The sequence below is a fragment of the Hypanus sabinus genome, chromosome 22, assembly GCF_030144855.1.
Source record: "Hypanus sabinus isolate sHypSab1 chromosome 22, sHypSab1.hap1, whole genome shotgun sequence".
In the NCBI taxonomy this organism is placed as follows: Eukaryota; Metazoa; Chordata; class Chondrichthyes; order Myliobatiformes; family Dasyatidae; genus Hypanus; species Hypanus sabinus.
The window spans coordinates 46,257,765-46,274,337 of NC_082727.1; the positions used below are offsets into that span (position 1 = coordinate 46,257,765).

General features: G+C 39.7%; 1 protein-coding gene and 1 long non-coding RNA gene across 4 annotated transcripts in view; one reads left to right on the forward strand and one right to left on the reverse strand.

Annotated features, from left to right (window-relative positions):
- tcerg1l (transcription elongation regulator 1 like) overlaps positions 1-16,573 on the reverse strand; it is a 578,623-nt gene that overhangs the window by 136,276 nt on the left and 425,774 nt on the right. The gene's annotated exons all lie outside the window — the stretch shown is intronic.
- On the forward strand, positions 1,025-14,739 carry LOC132379582 (uncharacterized). 2 transcript variants are annotated; one of them, XR_009507475.1, is made up of 5 exons: positions 1,025-1,205; positions 4,055-4,143; positions 8,400-8,482; positions 10,480-10,627; positions 14,068-14,739. It is a non-coding gene; the product is annotated as an uncharacterized LOC132379582 (long non-coding RNA). The 2 variants fall into 2 exon arrangements; XR_009507474.1 differs by lacking the exon at positions 4,055-4,143.

Genomic DNA, 16,573 nt, shown 5'->3' on the forward strand with positions numbered 1-16,573 from the left:
CATGGCTTTCAGGAACCCATTGTTCAGAGCTGCACTCCAAATTAAATCCGCAATATATAGCCAGATGTGAAGATTGGTAGTCAAAGTCATTTGCTAAATGTAAAGGTACTGAACCCAAAAATTGTACTAATACCAGCTATAATCTTTCAGCCTACAACATCATACATGCCAAACTCTAACTGTGCTACGTTCATCTACCTCATTCTGTATACTGTGTGCCATCAAAGGATAAAGTCAGTGATTACAATTTCACCCTAAAATGTACATTATGAAATACTTTAAAATCTGAGCAATTGAAGAATAAAACCTGACAATGTTTTAAGAGGTGACTCGTCCAGCAAACCGTCTTGGTAGAATACACCCTGCCAGACAACAAATGTGAAATAATGGTGTTCCAGGGTTAGGTGAAGTGTATCTACTGTTCCTGTCCCAGTTAATGAACAGTCAGAGAGACAGAGAGAAGGGCAGTGAGAGAGGATAGAGAGCGACAGGGAGGGAGGGGTTAGCGATAGTGGGAGAGAGAGGGGGAGGGGGAGAGAGAGGGGGGAGAGAGAGAGAGTGGGAGAGTGAGAGGAGGGGAGAGGGAGAGAGAGGGTCAGCGAGAGGGGAAGAGAGAGAGGGGGAGTGAGGGGGAGAGAGAGAACGGGGAGGGGAGAGAGAGACGGGGAGAGGGGGAGAGAGAGGGGGGGAGTGAGGGGGAGAGAGAGAACGGGGAGGGGAGAGAGAGACGGGGAGAGGGGGAGGGAGAGGGAGGGAGAGAGAGAGAGAGAATGAAGATGAAGGAAAATTGGCTTTTTGCCCTGTTCAGCAGAGAAGGCAAGTGAATAGAACTAATAACTTATTGAATTATTCGTGTGTGTATGAGAGAGAGGGAGGAACCTAGTGCTTTAGCTGTCTAAGTATAATTACTTAGTAACTTGTAATCATCAGTTCTCAGCAAATGATTTATAATTTCTCAACCTGTTGGGTAATCTGTGATTGTCTTAAAATGTTAAAATGTCACATAGCAGCTTAAATGCATTCTTGTGCTGCAGTAATCAGTATGAGGTACAAGGAGTAAGATTTTTGACAGACCCCATTAAGGATAGATGAAGTCCAAGGAATGTACAGATTTTCTATCATCAGTATAAAAGTTTTTAATGACTATATTATTAAATAAGTGATCTTTACAGTGGACAAAAGTGGACTTGAGTGTACTCAGGGAGGTAAGTACTTATTACTACCAACTCTTCTACCAGATTTTATAACTCATGTACTGGCTCATCTTTCAACTCTAATATAGAAACAGGTTAGTAAGTTGCAGATCTTATTGTGAGAAGCAGAAACAGCTAACTTCTGAGAAATTATTGTATTCGGACTCTGACATAGTCCTATTTATTTATTTATTTATTGATTGATTGATTGATTGAGGGACCATGGGGAATAGGCCCTTCTGGCCCTTCAAGTTGTGCCACCCCTCAAACCCCTGATTTAATCCGAGCCTAATCACAGGGCAACTTACAATGACCAATTAACCTACCAATTGCTTCTTCTTTAGACTGTAGGAGGAAACCCACACGGTCACAGGGAGAACGTACAAGCTCTTTACAGGCAGCAGTGGGAATTGAACCTGGGTCGCCTGTGCCATATAGCATTGAAAAGTACTACACTACCATGCCATGTGGTATTTATGTATAATACCATCATGTTTGTGAGATAGAGAGACTAAGAAAGCAGTTAAAGTTGCACAAGAAACTCAGAAATGTGACAATCCTTGTCTTTCCTTGATAATTTACAGAGCAACATTTAGGAGTGTCTTCAATAAAATCCAAGCTGAGCTACAACTGGCATTTTGCTCAGCAAGATCTATTCTGTGCTCTCACCACAAAAATGAACCCATGGTTGACTTAACATATTAAAATCACAGAGACCTCCCTTTCATCTTTCTTTATGAAATCTACCCACACAATTATTCTACTTACCTTGGACAGAATGGCAAAGTCAAACAAGAAACTAATTAAGTTAGAATTGCCTTGGAGCTAGAGTTGGGTAATCAGCTCTGTGAGGGGTGACCTTAGTGAAACCTATCAAAAATTGAAAGGCCTTGATAGCATAGAGGTTGAGTTGATGTTTTCTATGGTGGGGGAGTTTAAGACCAGAGGACACAGAATCGGAATAGAGGAATACCCTTTTAGAATGGAGATGATGAGGAATTTCTTTAGCCAGAGAGTGGTGGAATTCATTGTAACAGGTGGTTGTGGCCAAGACATTGGGTATATATTTAAGGCAGGGGCTGATAGATTCTTGATTAGTCAGGGCATGAAGGGATACGGGGAGAAGGCAGGTGATTGGGACTGAGAGGGAAATGGATCAGCCATGATGAAATGTTGAAGCAGACTCGATAGGCCGAATGGCATAATTCTGCTCCTGAATCTCATGATTTTATCAAACTAAGAATCAACTTTGGTATGGAGATTAAAAACATCAAGATTAGGGGAAATAAAAAAAACATAAAGCTACTGTTTTTGTAAGGCTAGATTATTTTGGCAATATTTTCTTCAATGCCTCTACTTCCTCCAGTGGCGTAAGAAGCATAACATGTTCGATCCTCACTAATTGCAATCAACTGACTGGGTTTGCCCATCCACCCTAGTTGACAAGAGTTTTTGACTGTGTTTTCTGCTTTCAGTAACTGTTCTTCATAGTCAAAGAGTCATAGAAAACAGGCCCTATCTAGACTGTTCCAAGCCATTTAAACCACTTAGTCCCATTGACCTACACCTTTACCATAGCCCTCCATGTACTAAACTTCTCTTAAGTGTTGAAATCAAAGTCACATCACCGCTTTGCACTGGCGGCAAGTTTCACATTCTCACCACCCTCTAAGTGAAGAAGTTTCTCCTCATGCTTCCCTTAAGCATTTCAGTTTTTACTCATAACTCCAGCTGTAATCTCACCCAAACTCTGTCAAAAACATCAGCTTGTATCATACCTCTCATAATTTTTGTATATCAAATCTCCCCTCAATCTTCTATGTTCTAGAGAATAAAGTTCTAATCTATTCAACCTTTCCTTATAAGTCCCAGCAACATCCTTGTAAATTTTCTCTATACTCTTTAATCTTATTTACATCTTTCCTGTAGGTAGGTGAGAAAATTGCACACAATACTCACAATTAGGCTTCTCCAAAGTCTTATACAACCTTAACATAATATCCCAACTCTTAAAATCAGTACCTTGATCTATGTGCCAAAAGCTTTCTTTACTTCCCTATCTACCTGTACACCACTTACAATGAATTTCCGTGGAACCACAGTGGATACAATGCTAGTTCTTTTACCTGGCTTTGCATCTCCTGAGAGACAATAACTTGATGGGCATCATACCAGATATGTCTTGGCCACTCTGATCGGTCTGAGAATCCACATTTTAAGCACCAGAATACTTCATGAATTCCATGGGTAATTCTTTTATATGAATTCTTCTTTAACATTCCAGTATGTTAAAGATGGCCATAGGAATAGTTGGAAGAATATGATATCAGGAGACAGATACTCCTACAGCATTCATGAGTGCTGGTAGATGTCCAATAGCAGATTTCAGTCCAAATTTCATATGCGAATGTGTGAACTTGGAAATTCCTCCATGCTTGCAGTATGTTTGCATAGACACGAAAAGCTGCGCACTGTGATATCCCAGTAGAATAGTTGGAGAGTGCTTTGCCATTGCAGGAGCCATCCAGCAGATGATATATTAAATTAAGATCCAGTCTTCCTGCTCTGGTGAGTGCAGAAGATTCTCCTGTGTTATTTCATAGCGGGAGCTCCCTCAGTGCTCGAGATCGAGATTCAATGCTGACCTCAGGTTCTATTTGTATTGAACCTGAACATTTTCCCTTGGTCATCTGGGTTTCCTCCAGTTTCTCCATTTTCCTGCCAGACATGGGCGGTAGGCTGACTGGCAGCACTTCAAAATTACCTCAATGCCTCTAAGGAGCTTCAGCACAACTTGAAAGAGATATCAACGGCACTTGTTAAAACCATTTTTCTTCTTCTTCCTTGCAATCTCCCTTCAGGTTGAAATGTCCCAGATCAGCAGGACTGGATGTCCATGCAAACAGGAGGCACAAAGAGGCATGAGTGCTGGTCAGGCGGAAAGTCGAAAGTATATTTATTATTAGACTATGTATATATAAATGATACAACTTTGAGATTTGTCTGCTTACAGGCTGCCTGAAAGAACCTGATTAAAAAACAGATCGACAAGCACTTAATGGGCAGAGAGAGAAAAAATACACACACATGCACATTGTGAAGCCAATAAAAGCAAGCAACAGCTATGGGAACAAACAGTGAGTCCATGGACACCAAGTCCGGAGCAGCCGGAGCATGCCCACAGCCTCAGCCTCACTTCATCACACAGTGGGGGGGGGGGGGGGGAGGAGAGAGAGGGAGGAGGGAGGGAGCGGGAGAGAGAGAGAGAGAGAGAGAGAGAGAGAGAGAGAGAGAGAGATAGAGATCATAACACATAAGAGCAGAATTAGACCATTCAATCCATTGGGTTCGCTCTGCCATTCCATCATGGCTGATTTATTATCCCTTGCAACCCACTCAACTGCCTTCTCCCCATAATCCTTGATGCCCTGACTAATCAAGAACTTATCAGTTTCTACTTTAAATATACTCAGTGACTTGGCCTCCACAGCTATTCATGGCAATGAATTCCACAGATTCACTACCATCTGGCTAAAGAAATTCCCTCTCATTTCTATTCTGAGGCTGTGTCTTCTGGTCTTAGACTCATTCTCTACAGCAAACATCGTCTCCACATTGATTTTATCTAGGCCTTTCAATATTTGCTAAGGTTCAATGAAATCCCCATTCATTCTTCTAAAGTCCAGTGAGTACAGGCCCAGTTCCATCAAATGCCAGCTCATTTTTTTTTAGATAAGGAGCTCAAAACAATTCATAATGCTCCAAGTGCAGTCTGACCAACAGCTCATAAAGCCTCAGCATTACACTGTTACTCTGTTGCTTGCTGTGTTCAGTGTCATTCTGCCAAGCATTGTTGTGGGAATGTTATCTTGGTGCCAGAATGTGTGGTGACACTTGTGGGCTGAGTCCAACACATCCCTAACGTTACGTTCTGAACTACATGTAATAAATAAATCTGAATCTCAATATAAATATCCCTAATGTGTAAGTAAGTGATAAGATTATAAGGGAGTGATGATCTGGTGGATGGTTCCTTCTCATGTACAATGTAATTACAACTGTGAAGATCCCTGCTGCACCTAGTGACCCTGTGATCTCCGTCTCAGAGGTCAATGTCAGGATGTCTTTCAGGAGGGTTGACCCTTGCAAAGTGGCAGGCCCCAGTGGAGTACCTTGTAAGGCTTTGAAAACTTGTGCCAACCTGATGGTGGGAATATTCAGACATTTTCAATCTCTGCTACAGTCAAACGTTCCCACCTGCTTCAAAGAGGCGACTTTTATACCAGTGCCTAAGAAGAGTAGTGTGAACTGCCTTAAAGACTATTGTCTAGTAGCACTCATATTTATGGTGATTAAATACTTTGAGAGGTTGGTCATGGCTAGTAAGAACTCCAGCCTCAGCAATGACCTGGACCCACTGCAATTTGCCTATTATCACAATATGTCTATGCCAGAGACGATCTCAATGGCTCTTCACATCACCAGAACAATACAAACACCTATCTCAAGATGCTGTTCATTGACTATAGTTCAGTTTTTAACACCATCATTCCTAAAGTCCTGATCGATAAGCTACAGAACCTAGACCTCTGTACTTCCCTATGCAACGGGATCTCCAACTTCTGAACCAGAAGACTACAATCTATGCAGATTGGTGATAATATCTCCTCCTCGCTGACAGTTAACACTGTTGCACCTTAAGGGTGTGAGCTTAGCCCACTGCTTTACTGTGTGGCTAGGTATAGTTCAAATGCCATCTATAAATGTACTGATGATATAACCATTGTTGGTAGAATCTCAGATGGAGTTGAGAGGGCATACAGGAGCAAGATATACCAGCTAGTTGAGTGGTGTCACAGCAACAACCTTGCACTCAATGTCAGTAGACAGAAGAGTTGATTGCAAACTTCAGGAAGGGTAAGACAAGGGAATACAAACCATTCCTCACAGAGGAATTGGAAGTGGAGAGAGTGAGCAGTTTCAAGTTCCTGGATGATCTTTGAGGATCTAATCTGGTCCCAACATTATCAATGCAGCTATAAAGAAGGCAAGACAGTGGCTATACTTCATTAGGAGTTTGAAGAGATTTGGTTTGTTACCTAAAACACTTGAAAACTTCTATGGATGTACTGTGGTGAGCATTCTGACAGGCTGCTTCACTGCATGCTACGGGAATGGGGGGTGCTACTGCGCTGGACCGAAAGAAGCTACAGAAAGTTGTAAAATTAGTCAGCTCCATCTTTGGTTCTAGCCTCCATAGTATCCAAGACATCTTCAAGGAGCGTCCATTATTAAGGAATCCCATCACCCAAGCCATCCCCTCTACTCATTGTTCCCGTCAGAAAGGAGGTACAGAAGCCTAAAGGCACACACTCAACAATTCAGGAACAGCTTCTTCCCCTCTGCCATCTGACTCCTAAATGGACATTGAACCCATGAACACTACCTCACTCTTTTTATATGTTATTTATATGTAATGTTTTGCACTATTTTTATCTAACTGTTTAATTATATTTACAAATGTACTGTAATTGATTTACTTATTTATTACCTTTTTTTCTATATTATCATGTATTGCATTGTACAGCTGCTGCTAAGTTAATGAATTTCACAACACATGCTGGTGATAATAAACCTGATTCTGCTTCAAATTCTAATGTAATTACAATGTTCCACTGCAATTAAGGAAATCACACTAACTCTAGATTAAAAAATAACCAGCATCTTTGTCGCTCTGCAATCTCTGCATTAATGCAACCATGTTTTCTCATGTGCTTTGCTATATAATTATTTGTTACATTAAAGCAGCTTTTGTAAATTTACATATATGAAGCTGTTAACAAGCTTATTCTCTATACACACCAGTTTTTTTTATATTTGAAAAATAGAACATAATTCACTGTAAATTGATAGTCAAACCCAGTTATGGACTCTACGAAATGACAGAAATTCAAATATAATTAATGAAATGAATACCCATCTCACCACTGCTCGGTTCTGATACCTTACCCCAAAAAAGGAGTCAGTCCAACATAGGTTCACTAAAGTAATTTGTGGGATGAGAGGTTTATCCTAGCAAGCGATTGCTAAATAGTTTGGATCTTTGTTCCTTGGAGTTTAGAAGAATGATTTTATTTGAAAATATATGATTTGAAGAGAACTTGACAGGGCAGATATTGAGATGAGAGAAATGGGAACAAGGAAACATAGCTTGCATGTCTATTGGGACCACCATTTAAAACTGCTGCATGTCCAAATTTCTTCTCCATATCTGGAATTCTGTGCCCTCAAGGGTGGAGGAGGCCAGATCATCAGATCAGGTTGGAGCATGGATACATGCTTCAAAGACAGAAGTATTGAGTGTTAGAAAGTATAAATATGACAACTTTAAAGACAGAAAATATGAAGCAATCCAGACAAGAGAACTGGAAGTGACTCATAATAACCTGACTAGAAAAAAGTGAAATAGTACGTCTAAATGTTGGCTAATTCTAGCACCAGGCCTCACCCTTATGTTTCTCTAATAGCATTATAATCAAAAATTGCCTGTGCTGATAGGTGGAGACACCAGGGAGGTAGAATAGCCATTTCTGTAGGGTGACAGGTTCTTCAAAAGTTACAAAGGGACACCACTGGAACCCTCAAGTAGGCTTGGTATTTGCATCATGCACAAAAGGTACTTCAATTTGCCTCATACTGTTTGTATAAACATTCAAATGTCCTTAGATATTTCTTGTTAACATTAATACTATTCTCTGGAAATTTCAATAACAGCACTTTCACTTGATAATAATGATCTCCCGAGGGAGGTAAAACAGAGATATGATTCTATGTTGGCTAATGGTGCAAGGAAATTTTCTGAACAAATGTTCTGTGATCCTTAAGTGCAATTGAGCACAGCTCCAGGAGATTATTAACCAATAATATCAATTCAGCAGCTGAACATGTAATATATTTTGAACAAGAGTGTCTGTCTGCAACATTAAAGCAATGTACAGTTCCCTAAACAGGAATGGTAAATGCCCTTGGGAATAATGGTACGTATTACATCCACAAAGAAAAAGATGCTAAAGTATATTTCTTTACTGGATATAAAATTGTGCCATCCAGAAAAGTAAAGCTCACCACCATTGAGCACATGAATCGCTGTCATAGGAAAGCAGCATCCATCATCACAGACATCTCTCTTCTCATTGTTGCCATCAGGAAGAAGGTACAGGAGCCTCAGGACTCATACCACCAGGTTGAGAAAGTGTTATTACTCCTCAACCATCATGCTCTTGAATAAAGTAAGTTAACTTCACTCACCCCATCATTGAAATGTTCCCACAAACTATGGATTCACTTTCAATTACTCTTCATCTTAAGTTCTTGCAATCTATTGCTTATTTGTTTGTTATTATTCTTTCTTTCTTTTTGTGTTTGCACGATGTGGTTTCTTTTGCACACTGGCTGAACATCCAAGTTAGTGTGGTCTTTCATTGATTCTGTTGTGATTATTATTCTATGGATTTACTGAATATGCCCACAAGAAAATGAATCTCAGGGTTGCTGGAGCTGGCCAAGTCTATAACTTTCTGTGGCCTCTTTCAGTCCCGTGCACTGGAGCCTTTATATTGGTAGGTGATGTGATCAGTCAGAATGCAGTCCACAGTACATCTCTAGATATGTTCTTGAGTCATTAGTGACATACCAAATCTCCTCAGACTTCTGATAGGTTACAGTTACCGGCATGCCTTCTTTGTGACTACATCCATATTTGAGGCAGAGGATAGATTGTAGAATATGTTGATGGCCAAGTATTTGAAGATGCTCACCCTTTCCGGTGCTGACCCCTACCGAGGAGATATCACGTTCCTCATCTAAGTGATTTCTGTGATGTTGTGCGCATTTTAGAAACACAATTTATCCATCCTTCCCTGATGTTTGTCATGGAAATAATCTGCACAAACATGTGATTTACTTAAAGGAAAATCTCAAAAATAAGACTGACAAATGATATGATTTCCAAGAATATTTGATCAAGTCTAACTTATAAAGAGTAGAAAGTAAAACTACATTTCTGATGGTTCACGAGACTCTGATATAGAATCACAGAAAAGTACAGCACTGAAACAGGCCCTCCAGTCCATCTAGTGCATGCTGATCCATTGAAACTGCCTATGCCCAGTGACCTGCACCAGGACCATAGCCTTCCATAGCCATGCCATCTATGTACCTATCCAAACTTCTCTTGAATGGTAAAATCGAGCTTGCATGCACCACTTGTGCCGGCAACTTATTCCACACTCTCAAAACTATCTGAGTGAAGAAGTTTCCCCTCATGTTCTCCTTAAACATTTCACCTTTCACTCTTAACTCATGACCTCTCATTGTAGTCCCACCCAACCTCAATGGAAAAAGCCTGCTTGGATTTACACTATCTATACCCCTCATAATTCTGTAGACCTCTATCAAATCTCCTCTCAATCTTTTATGTTCCAAGGAATAAAGTCCTAACCTATTTAATCATTTCTTATAGTAAACACAAAGTACACTGCAGATGCTGTGGTCAAATCAACACATACAAACAAGCTGGAGGAACTCAGCAGGAACTCAGGACAAAGGGTCTCAGCCCGAAACGTTGACTGCTCGTTTCCACGGATGCTGCCCGACCTGCTGATTTCCTCCAGTTTGTTTGTACGTGTTAAACTTTTCTTATAACTGAGGTCCTCCAGACTCAGCAACATCTTTGTAAGCTTTTTCTGTACTTTTTCAACCTTACTAACATCTTTCATATAGACAGGTGACCAAATTAGACCTCGCCAATACCTTAAACAACTTCAAAATAATCCTGTTTTTTTAAAATTCCAGTTTATATCCACAATAAACCACAAACAGTCTATATACTCCAGGTGTAATTAATATCCGAACAAATCTTCACAAATTATTGATTTTCATACCCTATTCCAATACCAATTTATAAACCCACCGATTTGTATTATTGCTTAACGTGCAGTTTCTGTATGCTTTGAGTGTATAAAATCTGCACTTCTCAAAAATATGCTGCAGTGTTTGATGGACATAACATCAGCCAAAGTGATGCCTGAGCTGTTTACTTCATGAAGCACCACTTTAAAGCAGCAGTATCCAGATGTCATTCTATTTAGATTTCTCTGTCAAAGTCGAATCTGATCAGTTTTAATGTTGCAATTAAATTATTCAGGAGCAGGTTCAATATTTTCCAATAGTTGGCTCACTCTGTAGATGGCTACTGGCTTTGTTCACCATCTTCCTTCTCTTCCAGGAGCCCGTGAGCTTCATGCACAAGAAATTTACAGATTCTGCCACATCCATTTCTGTTCAAGTTCTCAGATTCCATTCAATAGTCCTCTTATCATCTTTGGCCTTCACTGTCAGTTTGAAAATCAGGCTGTGTTGTTTAACTGATGCAAGTAAGTATATTGGTAGGCATGTAAGTTGTGAACCTCTACTGAATCTTAGTGCACTGTCAAGAGTGACAAGTTTCTTAGTCTGACAACATCCATATTAGATGGGAATGTATCATTCAACTGCAGTATCTGCAGTTATTTTGAGCATAATAGAATCAGCATCCACCCCATTTTGTAGTGAGCTGACGGTTTAGAACAGAGACCTTATTACTGATATTTTCTAAAAAAATGGCTTATTTGTGAGGCAGGAATCAGGATTAATGGGGTATCTTAAAAGAACCTCACTTTCAGTTAGGATAATACAACCTGGCAGCACAATCATTCACTGAAATATCTGCTACTTTAGTATATCAAAGTCACAGGAATATATAGCATTATCAAAGTTGTTTTTGTTTTCACTTAGTAGGTGATACTAAGTATTTTTTCAAGCAAGATTGTACCATTTCTTGTTATTATGCAAGGCTGTTATCAAAGCATTGAATTTTCTGCCCTATGCTTTAAGCTGTCAGTACAGTCCATCACAATTTAAAACCACAGAAATAAATGTAAAATAGAGCTGGCTTTTGTTCCTTAAATTACTTGCTAATTTAAACTCCCATATAAGCACACTTTCAATCATTTCAAATACATCTTTATGCAATGCCAGTTTAGTTACATTAAAAAAACTTGACCATACCAAAATAACTGTAATTAAACTTGTATATTTCCTAATTATTCAATGATGAAATTATTTCATAATTTTTATTGTTTGGTCAAACTACCATATCGTGGCTTTCAGTGGACCAATACACATGAGAACGATGACAAGCAGATGCCACACTTATTAGAAAACCTACTGACTTTGAGTGATAACAACACTTCGAACATATTGAGCAAAGCTTTTTAATATTGCTGCTTGGATTTTGCACAATAGCCACATTACTGTGGAGAGATCCACATTTTGCAGATGTGAGCATGACTAATGCACAACCCAAAAGGCATAAGACATCCTTATTTGTGTTCAGAGTCAGGTTTATTATCACCGGCATGTGTCATGAAATTTGTTAACTTAGGAGCAGCAGTTCAAGGCAAAACATAATATAGAAGAAATCAATCAATCAATTACAGTATGCATATATTAAATACATTAAAATCATGCAAAAAAACAGAAGCAATTTATATATATTTAAAAAGGGAGATAGTGTCCATTTAGGAATCAGATGGCAGAGTAGAAGAAGCTGTTCTTGAATCACTGAGTGTGTGCTTTCAGGCTTCTGTACCTCCTACCTAAAGGTAATGGTAAGAAAAGAACATGCCCTGGGTGCTTGGGGTCCTTCATAGTGGATGCTGCCTTTCTGAGAGACCACTCCTTGAAGATGTCCTGGGAACTTTGTAGGCTAGTACCCAAGATGGAACCAACTAAATTTACAAATCTCTGCTGCTTCTTTCAGTCTTCTTTCATTCTAATAGTGACTACTCTGTTGTACTGACCCTCTTGGTAGTGTTTTGAACTCTCCTGATTATTCTGAAACAAGGGACTGGGGTAATATATCAGCATGAATAGTTCGACTAGTCTTAGTGATACCACACATGGCACTAATCTTCTGGTTTGAGTGATCTCCGTGAACTCTCCATGGGATTATAAGATATGGCAACAAGAGTGGTCCTTGCCCTGGTCACTCATCACTCCATCTCCTCTCAGAAAATTTGTGAAAACTGAGGCTTTGGGCCTACTCCAGGCTGCTCCAGGGATTTGGATCTAAGGACTCAATTTGGTTTAGAATGCTTTTGTTGTTGCTTGCATGATTGGTTTTGATTTTTTTTCCTCTTTTTTTATTGGCACTGGGGGGTTGGTCTTATTTTTATTAATTGGATTTTTTTGGGTTCCTTGCTTTGCGGCAACCTGTTAAGCAAACAAATCTCAAGGCTGTATAATTTATACATTCTTTGATAATAAATGCACTTTGAATCTTTGAATATTTTCTGCATTTATATCCCAATGGTTAAAGAAGGAAGCGTAACAGCGGAGATGAACCAGACTTGATTCTTGGAGTGAGGAGATGGTACTGTGATAACAGATTTCATAGGCAGAGCTGATGTTCATAACCATGAAGTTAATAAATGGTAGACCAAACCTAGGGGAGAAGGCCATGGCTCACAGAGGACTTTCAAACCAGGTGATTAGTGGCTGAGTCTTATAGCATAGAAACAGGCCTTTGGCCTGCTGTTGTCACCAGTTATGTTTCTATACTGTGGTGAAGAATTTAGTTATACAGGGAGAAGTTGAAATTTTATAAATAATAAATATGTGATACTGCAATAGAAGGTAAACTGGTGGCATTCAGGTACGGCACTGTGAAATAAGAACATATACCCCCCAGCCCCTGTTGGTGCCTAGTCTAATGGGTTATTCTAAAGGCATTCCTGGATATAGTACTGTGTAAATGTCTCAGGCACATATATATCACTAGGATGCCTTAGACTTTTGCATAGTACTGCATTTGCCAATGTGGAGCAGAAAGTAAGTTTGTAAATATGGTGGGAGCAAAGGATGTTGGGAAGGGTAAGGGAGGGATGCGGGACAAACGGTGAAGAAGGAATGCCAGGGCAGGGGGGAGGGGTGGTGCGGGTGTAGACACGCCCACCCTCAGGCAAGCTCATTGATTCCAGACTATTGGTTTCTCGCTCATTACAGACTGTCCCTCAGCTGCTTCCGGCTCCCTCCCCTCTCTGTTCTGTTCTTTCCCCAACCATAATTCTCCTTCCCACTCTCAGCCCACAATAGAAATCCATGACAGAATCAGGTTTATCATCACTCACATACATCATGAAATTTGTAGGGTTTCTTTTGCAGAGGCAGTACAGTGCAATACATAAAATTACTACAGTAATTACTACAGTACTAGTGAAAATTCTTAGGCACCCTAGCTATACGTATACGGGTTTCACCCGCTATCTGAAGGTAGAGCATTCCTATGAAATGTTTCATAAGCCAGAATATTGTAAAGTGAAGGAGCAATTACCATTTATTTATATGGGAAAAATTTGTGAGCATTTGCAGACCCGAAAAATAACCTACTAAATCATGCCAAATTACACATAAAACCTAAAATAACAGTAACATATAGTAAAAGCAGGAATGCTATGATAAATACACAGCCTATATAAAATAGAAATACTTTTCGGCAATCATTGCAGCACTGTCTAGCATAGCAAAAATCTCACGCAAGCATTCTCTCCAGTAACCTTTATGCTATGAAGCTACCAAATTATCCCAAATAACACATAAAAATACACAGCCTATATAAAGTAGAAATAATGTATATACAGTGTAGTTTCACTTACCGAAATCAGGAAGACAGCGAGCATACTGATATTGGTGAGTTAGGCTGAGTCGTTGGATGTTGGGGTGGTGGGAGGCAGAGAGACTGGGGTGTCATCTCATCATCGTCTGTTTCCATCAGGGCAGGGAGGTCACCTTCTATGTCCGCCTGTCTCAGTGTTGAAGGTTGAGGTTCGTCGTCTGCTGTGACTGATGTGGAAGGCTTGAAAAATGATAGTGTGCTTGACTGCTTAGCCTCATGCATTTTTCTATCATACACTTCTTTGTAAGCACTCAAAGCATCCTGCAAATATGCCCTAAACCTATGTACCCTTTCAAAATTAAAGTCATACTTTTCTGCAATATTTGCAGCATTGTCAATCGCAGTGAAAATCTCACGCAATTGCTTCATGTTCAGTTACTGGACGACTTCACTTTCAGGCCATTTGCTTCTGTGTTTGGTTTCAATTGTTATCCTTTCCTCTTGCAATTGCATCAGCTCTTCATCTGTCAGTTCTTGGTCATTGGATGCCAAAACCTCTTCAACATCATCTTTGTCAGTTTCCACAAACCCAGCCTCCTTAGCCAAACTCACAATGTCCTTACTTCATTCACCAGGATCGAAATGCTTAATTATGTCTAGTTTTACACTAAGTGTAACACCCTTATGAGCTCTTTTAGGCTTTTGCAATAACTTAGAACTCATCTAGCTAACGGATGCACAAAATAAATCAAGATAAAGCACAGATGCTCATAGGCTGGTGATTAAGCAATGGCGGCTAGAATGCAGTTCCAGGGGAGGAGCTTGGCTGCCTGGGATGTGTGCTGCCTTTTTTTGTAACAGTGAAAACATCTTCTGTTAGCAAAAACAGGTAACTAATGTAGGTCTTTCGTAACAGCAAGGTGTTGGAAAGCAAACGTTTGAAAACTGGGGACCACCTGTATATAAGACAAGACTAAGACTTGTGAATGATACTGTAGTTTAGCCAGTCAGCAGAGGGTCCTTGTTACTCATTTGTTTCAGAATGCATGAGTAGGGATAGCTCCAAAAAGAGCATCTCAGTGCTGCTCTGTGAAATTTCCTCGAAATAACTAAATATGGACTTCCGGTCAAGATGGTAATGGACTAGTTGCTAAAAACTTTCGCTCTGCTCTTTTTCTTATCTCCACATTCCTTCTCTCCTCTTTTTTTAAATTCAAATTATTAAACTTTTTATTCTCCTTCCCGGCTGCGAATACGCCTGCTCTACAATGACCTCAATGAGTTCCAAACCCGGGAAAAAAGACATTCCAGTGGCTGGCCCGTTGGGCGAAAACATTATCTTGATACTGGATCAGCACCGTCAGGAGATAATTGCTGAATTTAAGTCCTCTTTCAGTTCTTTGGAATTGAAATTGGATCAAATCAATTCCAAAGTGGAGGATCATGCCCATCGCTTATCAAGTTCTGAGCTTGTTACGCAAGATTTGCAACAACGCGTTAACGAGCTGGAAAACATTTCTTCCAGCTTGTGCGATAATAATAACAAGCTAACAGCAAAAGTTACTGAGCTGGAAAGCCGAAGCAGACATCAGAACCTATGTATCTTGGGCCTGTCGGAGTCTATCAAACGTGGACGTCTCACTGAATTTTTCTCCACTCTGCTATGTAAGATTTTTGGGAAGGACATACTTTCAACTCTGCCCAAGATAGATAGAGCTCACCGTTCTGTAGCACATAAACCAGCTTCAGGACACAGACCACGCCCAGTAATTTTACAATTTCATCGCTACCAGATTAAATATCTCCTGGGCAGGGAGGCTTGCTGGAGAAAGAACTTAGAGTACAAGGGTCAATCGATTCGTGTTGTTGAAGATTATGCTCCTCAAGTTTTGACTCTATGAGCTGAGTATAGAGAAGTAATGAAGGAGCTATATAATCATGGATTCAGGCCTTCTCTTTGGTTCCTGGCACTACTTTGAATTACTCTTCCCAGTGGAGACAGGAAGTGATTAAATTCGGTTGCAGAAGCTCAGAAATTTATTGATAGCCTCCCTATTACTTCAATTTCTTCTGATTCGGTCTGATTAGCTAGATTGGCAGAGAAGCATTAATTTTTTTTTCTGTTTTCTTCCATGACCTTTTTTTTCAATTCCGTGAATTTTTTTTACAGTTTTTCGTGAGCAGTTCATTGGGTAAAGTCTGTTTATTTGTTTTTATCTTTCTTTTTCTAAATACTAGTTTATATCCTCTTTTTGGATTATTACTTTGAGTCATGCTTAATAAATTTTGGAGGAATTGCTCTACTTTTCACAATGTCTGGAGTGTCACGAGACAGGAAGTTGAATTAGGAGGTGACTTTTTTTGAAGATCTTGCTGCTGTTTCTCAGCAGCTGTCTTGCTGTGGGTTGGGAGGTGGTAGGAGGGAACTCTGTTGACAATATTATTCCTAGAACCTTTAGATATTTTAGTTATTCAGGACATATTTTTGTCTTGTTTTTCTTTGTTTTATATTTTTGTCCCAGAACTGTTATTCGAATTTCTGACATTGCTTATGCCTATTATCCAGTATCTTTTTTAAAGGACAATGGTTAGTCCATTGAATTTTGTGAGCTGGAATGTTAAGGGATTGAACCATCTTGTTAAAAGATGGAAGGTATTTTTGCAT